This window comes from Bidens hawaiensis, unplaced genomic scaffold, assembly GCF_021521415.1.
Source record: "Bidens hawaiensis isolate Kalapana, Puna unplaced genomic scaffold, B.hawaiensis_p1.1 tig00013567_1, whole genome shotgun sequence".
Taxonomy (NCBI): Eukaryota; Viridiplantae; Streptophyta; class Magnoliopsida; order Asterales; family Asteraceae; genus Bidens; species Bidens hawaiensis.
The window spans coordinates 344,852-354,357 of record NW_027492151.1 but is presented as its reverse complement, the minus strand read 5'-3'; the positions used below and the strand labels follow the sequence as shown (position 1 = coordinate 354,357).

Sequence of the window (9,506 nt, the reverse complement as noted above, 5' to 3'; positions counted from 1 at the left end):
AGTGCCAACTAGACTTGTGCAGTATTAAAAGACAAGTATCTCTGATTTTAGCATTCACATTAAAATTTTCATCTTTAATTATTCATATTAATCTCTATACTTTAACTAAATATTATTCTCTAGATTTATCTTTATATTATGTTAACATGTCATATCTCATGCATTCGTCGTCTTTAGCTTTTTCACTCACAAACACTTACTTTATTATTTTTTCTTTTTTATAAACGCTTGCAAGCATTTATAGAGAGATTCATTATTTATAAAACTCTAGATTTTGGAGATAGAGATAAAGATGAATATTCTGATCAAGATACAAAATAAACAAACTTTCTGTTGAAAGTTCACGAATAATTCGCCGGACATTTGGTTTGGTTACAAAGTTGCAAGTTTAATTACCTCTATGTGAGAGTATCTTAAAATTCTTTTGTTTAATTCATAGTGGTATTTGCTTTTATATTTGCTTTAACTTTTTTTTTTCTTTCAAAATGATTCTTTTATAAAGTTATAATTTATAAGGTGAAATAGAATATATACCGCGAGTCGTTTATAAAACAATTCTAGAAAATACGGCGTTGATTATTTTATATAGTCACTAAAAGAAATCCAAAGATTTATACTTCAATAAAATTTCATAATGGTTTTTTTTTCTCATGTTTACACTACCTATTTTACTTACAGAATTTATATAAATACTGGAGAAAGTTAACGTACAAATTAAATTAAAACGTTAATTGTAAAAATCAAGTAGTGTAATTATATATACAAGTAGTGTAATTATGCAATTAAAACACGATATAATTACACTACACTATAATTACGCCGTGTTGTATATATAATCACACTACTTGATTTACACAATTAGCATGCTAATTTAATTTGTATTAAATTCAAATTATGTGCACGGTTTATTATAATTATGTTAAACCGTCGGTTCAAGCCATCAATTAAACAAACCACATATGTGATACTTGGGTACAATTTTAAATTGTTAATAGAACAGGTAAGAACGGAAAGTATAATAGGAGAGAGATGAATGAATTATACAACTAATAAGTAATGAATCCATAAGAATTTATGATTAACGTGTTTGTTTGACTATGTGTTTTAGCTAAAGCGTCTCTTTATTATCATGTACACATTGGGTTTTAACTAATCAATCATTTAACAACGGTGTTATGATTTATTTATCTACTAAAAAAAGTGATTGAATGAAATGGTGGACCCCAACCTTTTGAGCATCTTGCAGGCGAAAGGAGAGGATGGGGAGTGACATGTAGATTGTTGTGGTTTGGAGCATCCCCCCCCCACATTCATGACGCATGGTCTTGGAGAATTGGGTGTTATATTTTTTTAGAACGACGACTTTCTTGTATTTTAAGCTACCATACTCTCCAAATTTGGAAAGCCCCGATGCCCCACTCTGGCCAGACTATGTTATCTAAACTCGGCCCACGTTGGCTTCAGAGTTTGGCTTGGGCGTTCCCCCGGGAAACCATATCGCCGACTGCCACTTGTGTCACCACTAAAACATAACTTTTTAACGTAACACACGGTGGGATGAAAACCCGGGTGGGCTCAGGGTTCAAACTGACAAACTTTGCATATGGTATAACTCAAATCATTCATTACCAATATCCACCCAAAAGTAACATAAATGGAATTTAAATTTGAGTCACTATTGAAAAATCCAACCATCTTACCAGTAGGCCATGAGTGGGAGATGAATTGGGTGTTACATACCGGGTAGACCGTAGATTATTTATTTAGAATTTTATTTGCATTTAATTAAAAATTGCGTAGCTAATGAAATTAACTCATTATTATAATAAATAATAGTCATAAATAAACCATGTTTTTCTCTTTGTAAATGAGCTGCTCCCTGTATAGCTGCGGAAGTCGGCAACAATGACGGATGGGCAACAAGTGGCAACCGATGGAGATTTCAGTTTGACTTTCATTCAATATTTTATGTTTTTTTATTCTTTTTAATTTTGTGTCGGTCGTTCTCTCATATTATGTGGTGTTGGAGTATGCGACATGTTGTGGCTTGCAAGTTGTGGATGTGTGATTGTGTGAAGGTGATTTAAGTGCCACGAGCTATTTTTTTTATTATTTTAAAGCCAAACACTTGATACTTATTGTACTATTAACAGGCAAACACTTTCACACTTGAACTCAATTGCTCTTTTATGAAGGTAAATATTACTTGCAAGTTGTGACTAATCACTAGCACACATCATATGTAGTTTGTGTACCTAGAAATTGGCATAAGTCATACTGATGATCCAACAACCTAACACTAGAAACTATAATTACTTGCATATATTTACTTGCAAGTTGTGACTAATCACTAGCACACATTATTGTACTTTTAACAGGCAAACACTTGATCCATCTTAGTATTGGTGATTTTGATGCTATCAAAGTAGTTTGGTAAATAGGATTTAATTACTTATAGATCAAATGTGAAACTATAATTAACTTTGAACAAAGTTGAGAGGTGCGGGACACACGTTTATTCAATATTATTATGGGTTCGATACGTTAGAATGGTTCCATTGGGCATCACTCATTAGTAGATCCAGGGGCAGTGCCTTGACAGAATAAGGGGATAACTCCTTGAGAGGTCAAAGGAGCAGCACCCCTGCATGTGGTCGCAGCGAAGGCTGGCTAAAAGTTTGCATTGTTAAAGATGCTTCATCCGAAATTCTTTTCATTTGTAAGGATGCCTAAAAGTTGTATGAAAATGGTCTTTGAAAGCTACTGGACTTAAGTAGCGAGATGCTACTACTTGGTAGCAATTTGGTTATTAGTAACTTTGAAGTTCAGTACCAATTAAGCTATATTAAATATTTGCAACATCTTTAATATACGATAGTAATTTGTAATTCAATACGAACTTAGAACTTCTGTAGCTACTGAGTTTGCTACCAGATTAAGTTCCCGAGACACTTCCAACTAATGTAACTGCATTGGTTACACTCCAACTAGCCAAGCCCGGCCCAAGGGGAGGGCAACAGACTCAGGCCCACTCTTAAGAGGCCCACAATTGTTAAAAAAATATACTTATATTTTTATTATTTATATATAAGTTTGGTTTAAACAAAAGCCTATAGATTGGTTCATTGGCTGAATGGAACAAGTGTAAGACTATGAAATTAAATGTAATGGTTTAATTCCCAAAAGTGATTTTCTTTTCTTTCTTTAATAGAAAAAAGACTTTCATTTATGTTATATATTAGTCATTTTAGTAACTTGTTTATTATTATCTTTTTTGTTTGGTCCATTTTAGTCGTTTAAAATGCAACACTATTGATAAAATAGTCAATTTATATATCATATAATTGAGAAACGATTTTAGAGGCCCTTTCTTTTTTACTCGTCAAAAGCCCCAAAATTTATGTAATATTATGGCATCCCCCCCCCCCCCGCCACCACACCATTTAATGTCATATCCGAGTATTAATTCGTCACACATGGAATACGTTAAATGTCGAGAAAATTGAGAACAAACGATCGATTGAGAAGTACGGTCTTCGGTTCCCGAACTTAGCTTCACTGTAATGTCATCAGAATCTATTGTGTTTGCATCAAGCTCACAATTCTAATACCATGATAACAATTCTAATACCATGATAACAAAAGACTAAAAAGATTCTATAAAAAGTATAAAGATGATTTATTTTCTACTTTATTAAATTCCTTGAACATAATATGATGTCATCCTCTATACGTTACGCTACTGAAAAAGATATTAACTCCACTTGACCACTTATTTACGTAACACTTACATATTCCTAACTTCAAAAAGAAAAAAAAAATGAAAACCCGAATACTTTGATCCAGATCCAGTTCATGTATAGCGACATAAAATAAAACAAAACAATATTGGCTGTTTGTCCCTACACCTAACATTTAAGAATATCGATATCCTTAAATTATATCACCATGTGCGTATACCTTATTTTGAATTACTTGCAAACCAATCCCATTACTATTCAGACCGAATCAAACACGTGTTCTACTCTTTCTTTCTTTCTTTAACTTTTCCTTTTTTAACTTATTATTATTTATTGTAAATTAAAATAATTAAAGAATGCGTGTTTGAAAGTGTGAAAGGTAGGCTTGAAACATACACTCACGACAACTCCCACATTTAACGCGTGCATAATAATATACTTTATTAGTAACCTATTAACACATCAATTATCCTCACAACTCACAAACATCATAACAAGAATATTTTCATTTTCTCTCTAAATCAAATCAACAGCTTCATCTTATTATTCGAATCATGTCGGAATCATCCACAGTCGAAATCGACTTCTTTCGTCTCCAAGACAGAAAGCTTTCGGATCGTCGAGGTACGTTTAATAATTAAATTTGTTGTTATTTGATACATTTGTTACACTAATTAATTTGTTATTATAATCTTTATGTAATGAATTTGTAGATATTCAAGGGGTGATATCGAAAATAAACCCGGAGCTTCTGAAAACTGCGATCGCTTAAGCGTCTGCTAACACGAGTTTCGTGTCTGATAACTCGTTTTCGTCTTCTCTCCAACTTCAAACTCCAGGAGTTAACACGGTTGCAACTGTCGCTCCAATGACTATTTTCTACAACGGTTCAGTTTCTGTTTTTGACGTTACGCCTGACCAGGCGGGGAGTATTATAAAACTTGCTGAAAGTGTGAATTCGGTTTCTAAAGGTGGTGAATCAACATTACTTGTGAAGTCTGAAAGCAATCAAAATCAAGGCATGTGTCGAGTTCTTGGCAATGGTACGTCGTACAATATGAGCAAAAACTCTCGATTATGATATTTTTCGTCGTTTTTAATAGAGTTTAACTGATTGTTAATGTTTATTTGGTTCATCTTGCTTAGATCTACCGTTGTCGAGGAAGAAATCGTTAAGGAGGTTTCTGGAGAAGCGTAAAGAAAGGTCGGTATTCGATAACTAAATCCCCGTTTCATTCATATTGTCTTAAATACGTATAAGTGTATAAGTATGCGGTTCTTTACTTATGTAAGGATTTAATGTGTTTTTGTAACAGATAAAAATATAGCATAAGTAGTTTTAAGTTTTTTTACTATTTTTGGAAAAAAGGTGCTTAAAATATTGTATTAAAATTAATAATAATTTATATATTTTGACAGACACGTAGCAATTTCTCCATACGCATGTTCACAAGGAAGCGCATCTTCACATTGAAGAAAAGTTTGATTCGTTGAGTTTGAGACACAAAAGTGGAACAAGAAGAAGATATTAATGTAGTCAATACTTTGATCTAAAGACAAGTTTTTATTTTACTTTTGATTTTGTTTTGTAATTGGTGGAGTTAGGCATGATACAGAAATTATTTTTTATTTATATATAGGTGATCGACATATGGCCGAGTTGTTTTGTTTATTATTCAAAAGGTGACCTAATTTGACTAATTTATATTTAATCGAACTTTATTTGTTTTTAGTGTCTGCCTAGTTGTAAACATTTTGCTGTTGTTAATAATTCTTATTAGAATGAACTTTTATTTAATCTTTGACCATAAGTATTTTGCGTAAGGGTGGACTGAGTAGGCAGGAGAAGGGGTGGTGCCGCACCGGTACTAGCGGAAACACCGTCTCATCTCCTTTGGTACCGTTCAAAATAATCTAGAGCGGGGTTTTCACACCGCTCATCATGCCGATCAAAGAAGAAACAGTGATGCGAAAGGTGATCGGGATGAAGGTTGGATTTCGGGTCGAGATGGAGTAGAAACACCCCCCCCCCCCCCCCACCCGTCTAGCTATCGATGCAGGATGGTCGGGCGTGCCGGGCCACTCCCACCGCCCTTGAGTTTTTTTTTTTTTTTGTTAGTTGTGGTATCTCTTTTTAAGTTTTAACACACATGTAGGGGTGAGTAACATAACCACCATAACTGCTAACAGAACCGTAACTATCATAATCGAACCGATTTTAACAGATAACTGGCATAACCGTTGGGTCGGTTTAAAAATTTTTGAAAACTGCCAAATGCGGGTTGGTTTTGGTTAAACATAATTCAAACCAGCCATAAACAAACTGACCCGTTTATCTAACCAACAACATGTTTGGGATTAAGAATTAACTTCCACCAAAGATATTGTCGACATATACTATTTTTTATGTTTTCAGTTCAACATTTGTCATGGAATACTTGAATTTCATTGTTAGATTTTATAATGTTGTCTTTTTAATATTCGGTATTGATGTTATGGATTATATATTTTGCTGAATTATGACATGGGTTTTTTTTTTTTTAAATATTTGGTATCTAACTTTTAGGCCCAATTTACATTATTTTGGTTACGGTTAACCGACTCATAACCGATTCAATATAACCTTCAAAACTGATTAACCGAAACTACCATAATGGATCGGTTATGGTTATGGTCATCCATTAACCGATATATCGGTTATGATTATGGGTTTGGACCAAAACCGTCCCTAACCTACCCATGCACACCCCTACATACATGTATACTTCAAACTTACAAATGTAGCTATAAACTTGATTACTTTTTTATATAAGTAGGATATAACCCGTATAATTCACAGGTGATTAAAAATGCAATAAAAAAGTTGAATTTAATAATATACATAATAACATAACTTTAGTTATAAATACAGTTTTATAATTCATAAATATCTAAAAACATCATTTAATACAACATTTAAAGTTATATTTGTAACTTTGTTTGTAATTCTATAAAAGTATAAATGGTAATGGTATTAGTTGGCGTCATAGTTGGCTACTCTAGTTGAATGATATGTGAAAGAACGTTTTATTTTAATAGTATATGTAGATACCGCCTCAAGATATATTTACCGTAAAACAATTGCATAAAACACGCCATCTAGTGCTATAAACGAAACTAACATTTTGACTTTCTTTAGCCAGACTTTTATTGAACTATGACAAATGTAGTTTGTTATGCCTGGATCATCAAGCTGGCCATCAAGTGACCAAACCTAATAAACAGGCATGCTCGTCAAGTCTGAGTCATGGAATGGATATAGTCGAGTAACATGATGATGGAGGTACGCCCATTAGGTTCGAGCCATTAAGCATGCCCATGAAGAAGCAAGCAGAGTACTAGACGCGAGACGACCACCACAACATGAGACTCGTGACAGCTTCAAGACACTCACGTTGCTTGGCTCGGGTGCCTTAGCCTCCAACCCTTCTCCTACTTCAGTTCTCTTTGCTCGCATCTTTTAAGTTATTGCCTTTTCCTTTTCAAGTTACAATTAATTACTTCAAAAATAAATTAGATGTTGAAACTTGATATATTCTTGAATGAAATTACTTGTAAAATGCAATTAAATAAACTTATTTGATTAACGGTCATGTCAACTAAAAAAATTTTCTTTATGAATGTTACGGTCGAAGATCTAATAGATCATTTTAAAATACAAAAACGCGTGGATACTTAGCAATGTTTTTTGTTTTTCTCATTTACAAATGAATTGTATTTTTGTTATGTATTTCTAAAATAAAATATATTTTAATACATATATTTTATTTATTACGTAATACAACCTGACAGAAAATTCTAAAATAGAGTTAATTTCTACCCGACATTAAAAGTCTAGACGCGTGCCGATAAAAGAAGAATCACCAAATTGTTATTCAATTGGACTCTTAATTCATTTGATCCGTTGCTCAATAAGACTGACTCATTTTTGACAAACCAAATAAAGTGGAATTCTTAAAGGAAGCAAATTTAGGTGGGATTTCTTTTATGCACGTTTTATAGTGTACGTTTTATCTGAACATTTTATGAATTTGAATGACACTATTGTGGTACTTTAAAATATAATAATAAAAAAAACAAATAAATAAACACCTATGTGTTGGAAAAATTACGAGTTTTAGCATCATAATTGGTATTACATAAAGCCTGTCCACAAATTCGGGTCAAGAGGCCCGTTTGCCAAGTTCGGTCGTGAAATGAATCAGGCTTTGACTATATTTGTTTTTGGCTTATGGGAGCTCGAGCTCAGTTCATGAGTTACTTGAATCGAGCATGGTTCGTTTACTATTATTAGTTACTTTATATACATTTTTAATTATTTTTATATATGTTGAGAAAAACATTAAACGGGCTCTTGTAGTACCTTAAGCTACATGGTTGGTTATGAGATAGGGCAAGGTGGTATGCCGTCCCCAAACTGATCACCCTAGTAGGCCATATCTAGATATATATATATAGAGAGAGAGAGAGAGAGAAATACATATTCTTAATGTTTAAACATAATTACTCAACTAATTTATGTGAATTCTTATTATTATTAGACTTAACTATACAATTGGTGCCTAACGTTTCATGAAAGTAACAACATTGGGTATTAACATTTAAAAGTCACTTGTTTATGTATTCAACCTTCAATTTTGTAACAAAGTTGGATACTAAGTCTAACATCCGTTAAAAACTTAACAGAATGGGAGTTATGTGAAAAAAAAAACTAAGAAAAATCTTGTCATTACACCTTTAACCCATACTAACGTATCAATTGCTTCTTCTTCACTCCATGTTTGTAATACAGAGAAGACACAAGGATACGATTAGGGCAAACGAAGAGCAATGGGCGCATGGGCAATTAGGACAGAGTTTCAAAACTTCGAATTTGACATGGATTACGATACGTAATTTTGGTAATGATATGCTATTTAGACCCTTTGTTCTTGATAGTGAGATGAAACTTAAAACCGTATTTGGTTACTTTTTTGTTCAGGCCTTCATCCAGGCTATTTTCTATTAAAAATTATTATGGTAGAGAAATTTTCATCAGCAACTACCACAAAGTTTATGAAAGGGTCAATGCCAATTATGTGAATTTGTTGGATGCATAATAAAAAAGTTGTATATACTAACTTTTTTACTTCAATGACATTTCATAACGTAGAAAGGTTCTGTATTTTTTACTTCAATGACATAATTAAAAGTTAGGTTATCAAATGAAAAGAATCGTGAACGTAAAGGAAGTCATTGGTAAGTGTCACGGCATACTAACTTTTTTAATATGTCGTTGAAATAAAAAATATACAGAATATTTCTACGTCCAACAAATCCACGTAATTGACCTTACCCATTTTACAAACTTTGTGGTAGTTGTTGATGGAAAATTATCCACCATGGTGAATTTTGATATTGAAGAAACGTGGATCTACTCGCTGGTAGCAGATCTACTTTCCTCGGGTATGATTAAACTGTTTCACCGATGGTTCTTCTGGATCCGTGTTCTTCCACCTACAAAATGAACAGCGCCGTTACTTACCCCTCAGAAAGGGACAGAGGGGTCCTCTTTGGGGTAACCCTCCGGCGTGAGAATCAGTATCTTTGTGGAGAAGATAATAATGTGTGAGTCAGTGAATCTCAAGAGTATTGCTGAATCGCTGAATACTCTTGATTGTGTGACTGTGTCCTTTCTGTAACTGACTGTGAGTGAATATAATTCAATATGATTGAATGTGATATCAC

General features: G+C 33.2%; 1 pseudogene across 1 annotated transcript; it reads left to right on the top strand.

The window, feature by feature from the left end:
- The first annotated feature begins 4,194 nt into the window (after window positions 1-4,194).
- On the top strand, window positions 4,195-5,472 carry LOC143544458 (protein TIFY 9-like; annotated as a pseudogene). The gene is made up of 4 exons (XR_013137255.1): window positions 4,195-4,364; window positions 4,454-4,783; window positions 4,887-4,944; window positions 5,160-5,472. The product of XR_013137255.1 is annotated as a protein TIFY 9-like (transcript).
- The last annotated feature ends 4,034 nt before the right edge of the window (window positions 5,473-9,506 follow it).